This window comes from Anguilla rostrata, chromosome 17, assembly GCF_018555375.3.
Source record: "Anguilla rostrata isolate EN2019 chromosome 17, ASM1855537v3, whole genome shotgun sequence".
NCBI classification, from domain to species: domain Eukaryota; kingdom Metazoa; phylum Chordata; class Actinopteri; order Anguilliformes; family Anguillidae; genus Anguilla; species Anguilla rostrata.
In genome coordinates this window covers 28,767,541-28,777,540 of record NC_057949.1, presented here as the reverse complement: position 1 = coordinate 28,777,540, position 10,000 = coordinate 28,767,541, and the positions used below count along the sequence as shown (strand labels likewise).

The window sequence follows — 10,000 nt, the reverse complement described above, 5'->3', positions numbered from 1 at the left end:
CGGGAGGATCGGGGCAGGAGGGGGGGGGTGGTGACACCTTTGCCCCCATAGATGAAGAGAGAGAGAGAGAGAGGGAGGGAAAGAGAGAGCGAGAGATGGTATAAAAACTGTCCAGCAAATTTAGAAAGCTTTGAAAAGAGGTGTAGGGTGTAAACGTGTTCTAACCATGGTACGGATACTGCACATCATCGGCCTCGTGTTTAATCCTCCTCTCCTGCACGTTCGCCAAGTGGAGAGGCCCTGAAAGGCCAAGACAGGAGAGGGGGCGTGGTTAAACAGGGAGAGGGGGCGGGGTTAAACAGGGAAGAGGGTGGGGTTAAACAGGGAGAGGGGCGTGGTTAAACAGGGAGAGGGGTGGGGTTAAACAGGGAGAGGGGGTGGGGTTAAACAGGGAAAGAGGGTGTGGTTAAACAGGGAGAGGGGTGGGGTTAAACAGGGAAAGAGGGTGTGGTTAAACAGGGAAAGAGGGTGTGGTTAAACAGGGAGAGGGGCGGGGTTAAACAGGGAAAGAGGGTGTGGTTAAACAGGGAGAGGGGGGGGGTTAAACAGGGAGAGGGGTGGGGTTAAACAGGGAAAGAGGGTGGGGTTAAACAGGGAGAGGGGGCAGGGTTAAACAGGGAGAGGGGCGTGGTTAAACAGGGAGAGGGGCGTGGTTAAACAGGGAGAGAGGTGGGGTTAAACAAGGAGAGGGGTGGGGTTAAACAGGGAGAGAGGGTGGGGTTAAACAAGGAGAGGGGGTCAGGTTAAACGGGAGTGGTTAATCAGGGAAGGGGGTGGGTTAAACAAGAGAGGGGGTGGGGTTAAACAGGAAGAGGGGGTGGGGTTAAACAGGAAGAGGAGGTGTGGTTAATGGGGAGAAGGCAGCGAGGTTAAACAGGGAGAGGGGCATGGTTAAACAGGGATAGGGGCGGGGTTAAACAGGGAGAGGGCGGGGTTAAACAGGGAGAGGGGCATGGTTAAACAGGGAGGGGGGAGGGGTTAAACAGGGAGAGGTGTGGTTAAACTGGGAGGTGGGGAGGAGAGAGAAAAGGAGACAGATTGACAGATAGACAGACAAAAGTAACTGGAGAGTTGGTTTGGGGGGGTTTGATTCTGATTGGCAGACTGGGGTCAGCTGGGTTAAATGTTGATAAAAGTCTGAAAAAACACCCCTGCAGGTCCTACAATAATAGTTTTCAAGAAAAAACATAGTTTACTCAGTCAAAAATGTACCATAATGAAAAGAAGAGTTCAGATCTGAACTGGTTGAAAATACACGGTTCTGATAAAACTGACAGAAATCTGCAAGAATTTCATTGGAGTTCAAAGAGAAAACCCATTTCCAGTTATTTTTATGTGACCCAGATTTATGGATTGCCAATGTGAGCACTGAATGCTGGGAAAGACCTCACATTGCTATGCAAACAAAAAAGTGCACCGTGATTGGCTGGTTGGAAAAGCTTGGCCTTGTATCAACACAACTGATTGGCTGCCAGCCCTACGGTCACGCCCACAGCCTGCCTGCTCCTCCGACACAAATCTGCTCTGCTATTGGTCTGCCGGGTTAAGATAAGTAGGAGCTAGTACGTGATTGGCTGAGAGAGTGTTCCAGTCTGCACTACTCCTGTCTGTAATTCCACATTCCAGATTCTAAATTGACCGAAAGGTTTTGAGGTTAAAAAAGAATTATAAATTTTTTTTAAACACACCCATAACTGCAATCACAGTTAAATGTGTAATGAATAAACTGAGCTTCCCTCCCACTTCAATCCTAGTGTGTTCAAAAAGAATGTGACTGTGGAAGACACAAAGGGGGTTGCCTGGCAACGGGGGCTTGCCAAGCTTTTTAATCAGGCAAGCGGCCTCAGCCTATAAGCTTATGACCTGCCACTGACGCATACATATGTATGTATGTACACATACACACAGCATATCTACATACAGTATAAACAGGAGAAGAGAGAGTGAGAGAGAGCAAGAGAGAGCAATATACAGATAAAATACAGAAGCTAACAAACAGAAAAAAAACAAACAAAAAAAGAATAGGCCTCATGAATTTATAGCTGATATATGAATGTGTGCATTAGGAATATAAGCTGGCAAAGTCACACTTAAACACAAACACTTTTCTCACTGCACCACCACTGGCGCACCCCACAGAGGCGAAACCCCTCGCACTCTGTGTCTGAAACAATCTCAAGCCAAGAACAAAATGGTTGACCCTCACAGGACAGAGCAGGCCCAAAGCCCTGCGGGAGATCACCTCGAGCAAAGACGGGTGGGTGACAAAACCTGGCACAGAACAACCCGTACCTGGCTGAACCCGGGGTGTGTGTGTGTGTGTGTGTGTGTGTGTGTGAGTCCCTGTGTGTACTAATGATGCTGGACGGTCAAGCTTTTTAACATCTCCAGGAGCAGGGTTGATTGCTACTGTTTTCACGTGGTTTGAGGAGGTAACAGAGAAGAGGCAGTAAAGTGCAGCTGACAATGAAGAAGAGATGAGGGGGGAGTCAGGGCTGGGATTTGGGTTGGGGTTGGGAGTTCAGTGCAGTTTTCAGGATTGGCCAGCAGGGGGCGCTTGACTCGTACCTGCGTCCACATCGTTGGGCCAGCCGCTGGACTGGGAGCTGCTGGCGGCGGGGGAGCGGCCGGGGTAGAAGACGTCGTCCACCGGGCTCTCCATCTCGCTGTCGTCCATGGACTTGCGCTTGTTGGAGCTGGGGGGGGGAGACGGAGCGAGCCGATTAAATTCTGCCACTCAAACCGCCGACGCCATGGCGACCTGAAACATGGCCTCCCATCCAAAACACATGAAGCTCCTCCTTCTAAAAAAATATATATATATACTATATAACGACTCCACTAACAACTTAAATGCTCATTCTTAAAAATATAGACTCCCTCGCCCAAATCTTTCGACACTCCTCCTAAAAGAATGAAATCCTCGTCAGAGCACAGAAGGTGGGCATTATAATTATAACACAAGTAACCTCCGGGGGATGTAAAACACGCTCAAAACCGGTAAAATAAAAGCATTTCTAAAACCTTGTAAAACATTCCAGTAGACGGTCCGTAGTCTTAAAAGCTCACAGCTAGTCCTCAGTGTTGAACTACGTACATGAAACTTGCCGATATGGTAAAACCATAGGACTGGGATCCTGCCGGAAGAGAGGACCAATCATTGCCTCTCTGTTTTTCTCACATTCATTGAAGCGATTACTTTAAGAGCAGGTGGACAGCAGATGGTTTCTGGGTTTTTCACACGCACGATAGAAAGGTGCAAGACATTTGAAAAATATATTTTCCTAAAAAAAAAAACACTAAATAAAGTAAAAAGATAGTCTTAATAGTCCTGGCCTTCCCCGCCCGGACGCTAACAGGGATCCCTTAACCTCCTCAAAGCTCAGTGTCTTTAAACTAATTTTGGTAAAACCAAATCATTTTGGTGATAATGCAGGAACCAGAGGCTGGATTTAAACCTCAAAACCAAGTTTCCTCCTGTGAATGATTTCATGAGTTGGTTTATTTCCTTGTGTTTGAGTCACCAGGTAACCCCAACATTCAGGCAAGAAGCCACGATGTTTCCTGGGGGCACTAGCTGGATGCCAGCTGCTGTATCCATGGCAATATAAACTCTGCGTTTTGATTGAATTCTACCCAAGAATCTAACAACAGACAGTCACAGAGAGGATGAGAGAAAAACATGGTGTTCAGGCATGCATGTGTGTGTGTGCAAGTGCGTGTGTGTGTGTGTGTGTGTGTGTGTGAGTGTGTTTGTGCGTGTACATGTGTGTGTGCGTGTGTGTGTATATATGTGCGCACGTGTGAATGTATGTGTGTGCGTGTGTGTGCACGTTTATGCGTGTGCATGCGTGCATGCATGTGTGTGCATGTGCATGTGTGGGTATACATGTGGGCATGTGTGTGTGTGTGTGTGTGTGTGTGTGCATGTGCATGTGTGGGTATGCATGTGTGCATGTGTGTGTGTGTGCTTGTGCTTGTGCATAAGCGTATGTACAGTAAGTGTGGTTGTAAACTACCCCCGAGTAAACATAACTACCTCCGTGGAAGACCTGCATAAAGCTCCATTTCAGACCTGTAGTGTGAGAGAAGGAGGGAGGAGATGAAGAATGGAAGCGAAGGACAAAGAAGAAAGGAAGGAGGGAAACAGAGAAAGACAGAAGTCCCATCACACATTAAGAAAGTAGAGTTAAATGCACAGGGAAGGGGTGGGGCAAACAGAAGTGGATGTTAGTACAGAAAAGTAACTAGCTCTATTGCCGGAAAAACAAACGGTATACAAGATGAGGCAACGTAATGTTGGCCTGACTGCGAGATGAACCAACATTTTAACACAACTTCCATCCAGTCAGCGCAGGGGGAACTCCAGACAAACACTGATTTTTATTAGCAAAAAACAGGAATTAATAGCAACTATGTTTTTAACTTGGAGTAGGGATGTTACAATGAAGTCGTCTTACTGGTAGAAAGCAGAGGGTAGAATTACCTCGGAATGGCAAATCACCATGGATAAGAACACCTGGGAATTTCAGGTACTGTAATATCATCTCCTGAATTTATTTATTTTTTTTGGGGGGGGGGGGAACTCTGATTTCAGTGGCGGAATTGTGGTAGGAACCTTTCTGCTGCGTACCTTGTGGACGGGGTGGACGTGATTGAGCGTCGCCCCAGGGTGACCTGGTTGATGTTGTAGTAGCCAGGACTCTCCAGGTCAGCCAGGGAAAAATTGGGACCAGACGCCGTGGCAACTGGAGCTGTGGGCCAAAAATAGGTCATAGCAATTACATTACATTACATTACAGGCATTTGGCAGATGCTCTTATCCAGAGCGACGTACAACAAAGTGTATAACCATAACCAGGAACAAGTATGACGAAACCCCTAGAGAGAAGATAATAATGTCACACTGGAAGAAAGTTATTAATGAATCAACAATATCAAGCAGTGTGTTGGGGATCATATTTCATGCAGGCTCCAAAACAGGAGATGGTGACTGCAGGCCTTTAACTGTGAGAATGCAGTCAGTCTAATACAGTACAGGCTGGACATCCACGCCTTTTTCAAGCATCAATAACTGGGAAAACTTCCTGATGATCATCGATACAAAATCGGCAAGTTTCAAATGAAAATGCTGGCTGTAGACCAGCTTATAAACCTGTTGAATAACCTATAATACATACTCATAATCAGGATGAGATGTATGGGAACAATCCTTGCATATTGCAAACAGCAAACGTTTTATTAAAATAAGTGAGTAAGAATGTGAGTGAGTTAAGTGTGTGAGGGTGTGAATCACAAGCATAGTGAGTACTCACTCTGTGGGTAAGTGTGCGAGGGCGTGACTCACAAGCATAGTGAGTACTCACTCAGTGGGTAAGTGTGCGAGGGCATGAATCACAAGCATAGTGAGTACTCACTCTGTGGCTAAGTGTGCGAGGGCGTGAATCACAAGCATAGTGAGTACTCTGTGGGTAAGTGTGCGAGGACGTGAATCACAAGCATAGTGAGCACTCACTCTGTGGCTAAGTGTGCGAGGGCGTGAATCACAAGCATAGTGAGTACTCTGTGGGTAAGTGTGCGAGGACGTGAATCACAAGCATAGTGAATACTCACTCTGTGGGTAAGTGTGCGAGGGCGTGAATCACAAGCATAGTGAGGACTCACTCTGTGGGTAAGTGTGCGAGGGTGTGAATCACAAGCATAGTGAATACTCACTCTGTGGCTAAGTGTGCGAGGGCGTGAATCACAAGCATAGTGAGTACTCACTCTGTGGCTAAGTGTGCGAGGGTGTGAATCACAAGCATAGTGAGCACTCACTCTGTGGGTAAGTGTGCGAGGGTGTGAATCACAAGCATAGTGAGTACTCACTCTGTGGGTAAGTGTGCGAGGGCATGAATCACAAGCATAGTGAGTACTCACTCTGTGGGTAAGTGTGCGAGGGTGTGAATCACAAGCATAGTGAGCACTCACTCTGTGGGTAAGTGTGCGAGGGTGTGAATCACAAGCATAGTGAGTACTCACTCTGTGGGTAAGTGTGCGAGGGTGTGAATCACAAGCATAGTGAGTACTCACTCTGTGGGTAAGTGTGCGAGGGCGTGAATCACAAGCATAGTGAGTACTCACTCTGTGGGTAAGTGTGCGAGGGCGTGAATCACAAGCATAGTGAGTACTCACTCTGTGGGTAAGTGTGCGAGGGCATGAATCACAAGCATAGTGAGTACTCACTCTGTGTCACACGGACGAGTTCAGTGACGTTCCACACTCCTGAAGTCACAAAGCAGTCCTGAAAGCTCAAGTTTCCTGCAGCACAGAGGAGAACAGTCACTATTGCTGCACACCACATGCACGCAAGCATATACAGGCACACGCACACACACATACACGCACGCACGCATACACACACACACACAATACACAGACACACACACATATACGTTGTGGTGAGGGTTGCACACAATAGTTTTGTATTCGTTCTGGGCGTGTGTTTGTATACTGTATGTGCGTGGGTGTGTTCCTCACCTTGGTTTGTGTGTATGCTGTATGTGTGTGTGTGTATATGCTGTACGTGTGCTATATGTGTATGTGTGTGTATGTGTGTATGCTGTATATGTCCGTGTGTGTGTGTATGCTGAATATGTACGTATGTGTGTGTGTGTGTGTGTGTGTATGTGTGTGTGTGTGTGTGCTGTATGAGTGTATGTGTGTGTGAGTGTGTGTGTGCTGTATGAGTGTATGTGTGTGTGAGTGTGAGTGTGTGTGTATGTGTGTGTGAGTGTGTGTAGTGTGTGTAGTGTATGTTGTGAGTGTGAGTGTGTGTGTATGTGTGTGTGAGTGTGTGTAGTGTGTGTGTGTGTGTAGTGTGTGTGTGGTGTGTGTAGTGTGGGTGTGTGTGTTTGTGTGTGTGTATGTGTGTGTGGTGTGTGTAGTGTGTGTGTGTGTGTAGTGTGTGTGTGTGTGAGTGTGTGAAGTGTGTGTGTGTGTGAGTGTGTGTGTGTGTGTGTGTGCTGTATGTGTGTGTGTGTGTGTGTGTGTGTGTAAGTGTGTGCTGTATGTGTGTGGTGTGTATGTAGTGTTGTGTGGTGTGTGTGTGTATGCTGTGTGTGTTGTAGTTTGTAGGTGAGTGAGCTTAGTGTCGAGCGTCTCCTTGCTGGTTGGAGCTGTCTGATTGTCCAGATTCTGTGAGAGAGAGAGAGAGAGAGAGAGAGAGAGAGAGAGAGAGAGAGAGAGAGAGAGAGAGAGAGAGAAAGAGAACAGGGTTAGCTCACGCTGGACTTTATTCCACAATTTCTTTCAATTTCTTGGCCGCACTTCAGCTCTTGTGTGTGATTGCTGTGTGTGTGTGTGTGTGTGTGTGTGTGTGTGTGTTTCTGTTCAAACGATGCCCCTTGATCGGTTCGGACACCCACCCGGGTCAGCGACCCCAAAGCTCTCAGTCACAAAGTCTGAATCTGCCCACCCCAGCCTGAGGCCTCCAGCTCATCGGCTGGCCTGTGGTGAGCATGTGGTTCATCGAGGACCGGGTGGCGAAGATCCACGCACAGAACGGTCACGCGCGTGTTTCATTAGGAACCTTCAGGTATTAGTACAAAACCACATGACCGTGCGATCCTCAAAAACCTCCAAGAGGCTACAAAAAAACCCCCCAAAAAAGAGCAGACCTGGATGAGGAAGATGAATTGACCCATTCTACTGCTGCCTACAGCGGAGAGAAAGACTGGGGGAGTCTCTTTCTTCTTCTCTGCTCTGCTTTTCTCTCTCTCCCCTTTCCCTCGCTCGCATTCCCACTCTCGTTCTGAAAAGTCCTGGCAGCCATTTTAGCGCTTGGCAGCCATCTTAGTATTGGCGATGCTAATGCATTCCCGCTAGCTAAAGGCGTGCACGCACACACAGACACAGACACAGACACACACACACCGGGATACGCCTCAAAGTTGTACGCAACAAAGCGAGATGGCTCTGGATTTACTTATTTTTTTAAAGAAAATTTCATATGGCTCTTTATGACTGGTAATTAATGTTATTAGAGCCACCAGTTTAACAATACATTCCGAAAATTACACAGTGTAAGTCGAAATGCAGCAAACATTTAAATATTAAAATGTGCACGGCTCGTAAAAAAAGATTTCTTCTTACTGAACTACATTTCCAGGAATTCAGCCAAATACCTAGCCGGAGAGAAAAGGATTTGTCTACATGTCAGAGACAGAGACAGAACACTGAATCTGAATTGTGAACTTCAGTTCAGGGGTGCTGGAAAGCAACATGGAATCCTGCGCTCCTTGTTACCCAGCAACCCATAACCCACTGAAGAGTAGGTTTTATTGGAATGTTTTTTTTTTTTTTTCAAAATTTTAAGTCAGTGTTCTAGAACTCCACTGTGTTCAATTCCCAGTAGTGACTGTGACATCAGCATTAGAATGTTCAACATTCTAATCACATATTTGTGACCTCACACCTTAAAGGGTGAACCGATCAGCGGAGGAGCTTCAGCTGGCTGAGAGTAGAATGGGGGGGGGGGGCAGGAGGGGTGGAGGGGCAGGGAGGGCAGCCACAGGGAAAGCCAGACGGGTCACAGAGAGCAGCTGAACGCAGGACCAAACAGACGAGGGCCGGGGGCCAGAAGCAAGTGGCACTGAGGACTAAACCTCAATGTCTGTCTGCCACAATGAGACTAAAGCCAGAGTCTGCCAGGACCAGTCTGAAACACAAAACACACACACACACACTCTCTCACACACACACGCACGCACGCACGCACACCAGTCTGAAGCACTCTCTCTCTCTCACACACACACACATACACACACACACACCAGTTTGAAACACAAAACACACACACACACACACATCAGTCTGAAGCACTCTCTCTCACACACACACACACCAGTCTGAAGCACTATCTCACACACAGACACACACACACACGCACACCAGTCTGAAGCACTCTCTCACACACACACACACACACCAGTCTGAAGCACTCTCTCTCACTCACACACACACACACAGACACCAGTCTGAAGCACACTCTCTCACACACACAAATTTAAAAAAACATTTCTAATATATATATAGCTGTATGTGTCCACATGTGGAAACACAAGGCAATAATATAATAAACGCACAGCACTTTCCACCAAACCGTTTCCTTGAGCTTTTATTTCCTAACCCGCTTTACCTCCCCCGATACGCAGACACAAACACGCAAACACATTTTTGGGTCACATTTACATACATTTGCAGAGAAGCACATTTGTTTGGTTCCAATTTAATGCCTACAGATATCGGCAAATGTCTCAGCTCCATTCTGTAAAGGCCTAAATTGGTTTATAAGAGAAAAATAGGTATGTGTGTGTGTCTCCTTATCTGAGTGTGTGTGTGTGTGTGTGCGTGTGTATACACTTTGGAACAGATGCAAAACCCCAGACCCCCCCTCCCCCACCACCCCCAAAACTGTGGATAACACAGCACAGCCTCCCCATTGGGTTTCGCATAAGAGGTTTATCGGTATGTTGCTAAACATTCTGACCTTTTTTTAATCCTTAATGCGCTTAAAATGCTCCAAACCCTCTTAATCCCCTCGGCGATCCCACACAGATGTTCCCACAGCTTTTATTGGACTTTATTACATTATTTTTTCTGACTTTCCACATATTTATTCGTTTCCTATCTTATAATACCATGCATCATTGCCTTTTTTCTCTCCCCCCCCCATCCCTGCGGGCATTCTCTGAGGACGCCCTGCCAATAGGCCCCTCAGCTGCGAGGACCCCACTCTGTGAGTGCTGAGGTTAGACTAGCAGAGCTACATCTCATGCCTGTGAAAGACAGAGCACTCACACAATACAGCCCTTCTTCCACTCTCTATATTACTATGAACAGTGTGAATATGCAGCACTTGCTGCAATGGAAAGTGAGTGTGTGTGTGTGTGTGTGTATCTGTGCGTGCATGTGTGTGTGTGCGTGCGTGTGTGTGTGTGTATCTGTGTGTGCATGTGTG

At 47.0% G+C, this 10,000-nt stretch overlaps 1 pseudogene; it reads right to left on the bottom strand.

The window, feature by feature from the left end:
• The window catches only part of LOC135244105 (nuclear factor 1 X-type-like), a 124,831-nt pseudogene that overhangs the window by 17,406 nt on the left and 97,425 nt on the right, over window positions 1–10,000 (bottom strand).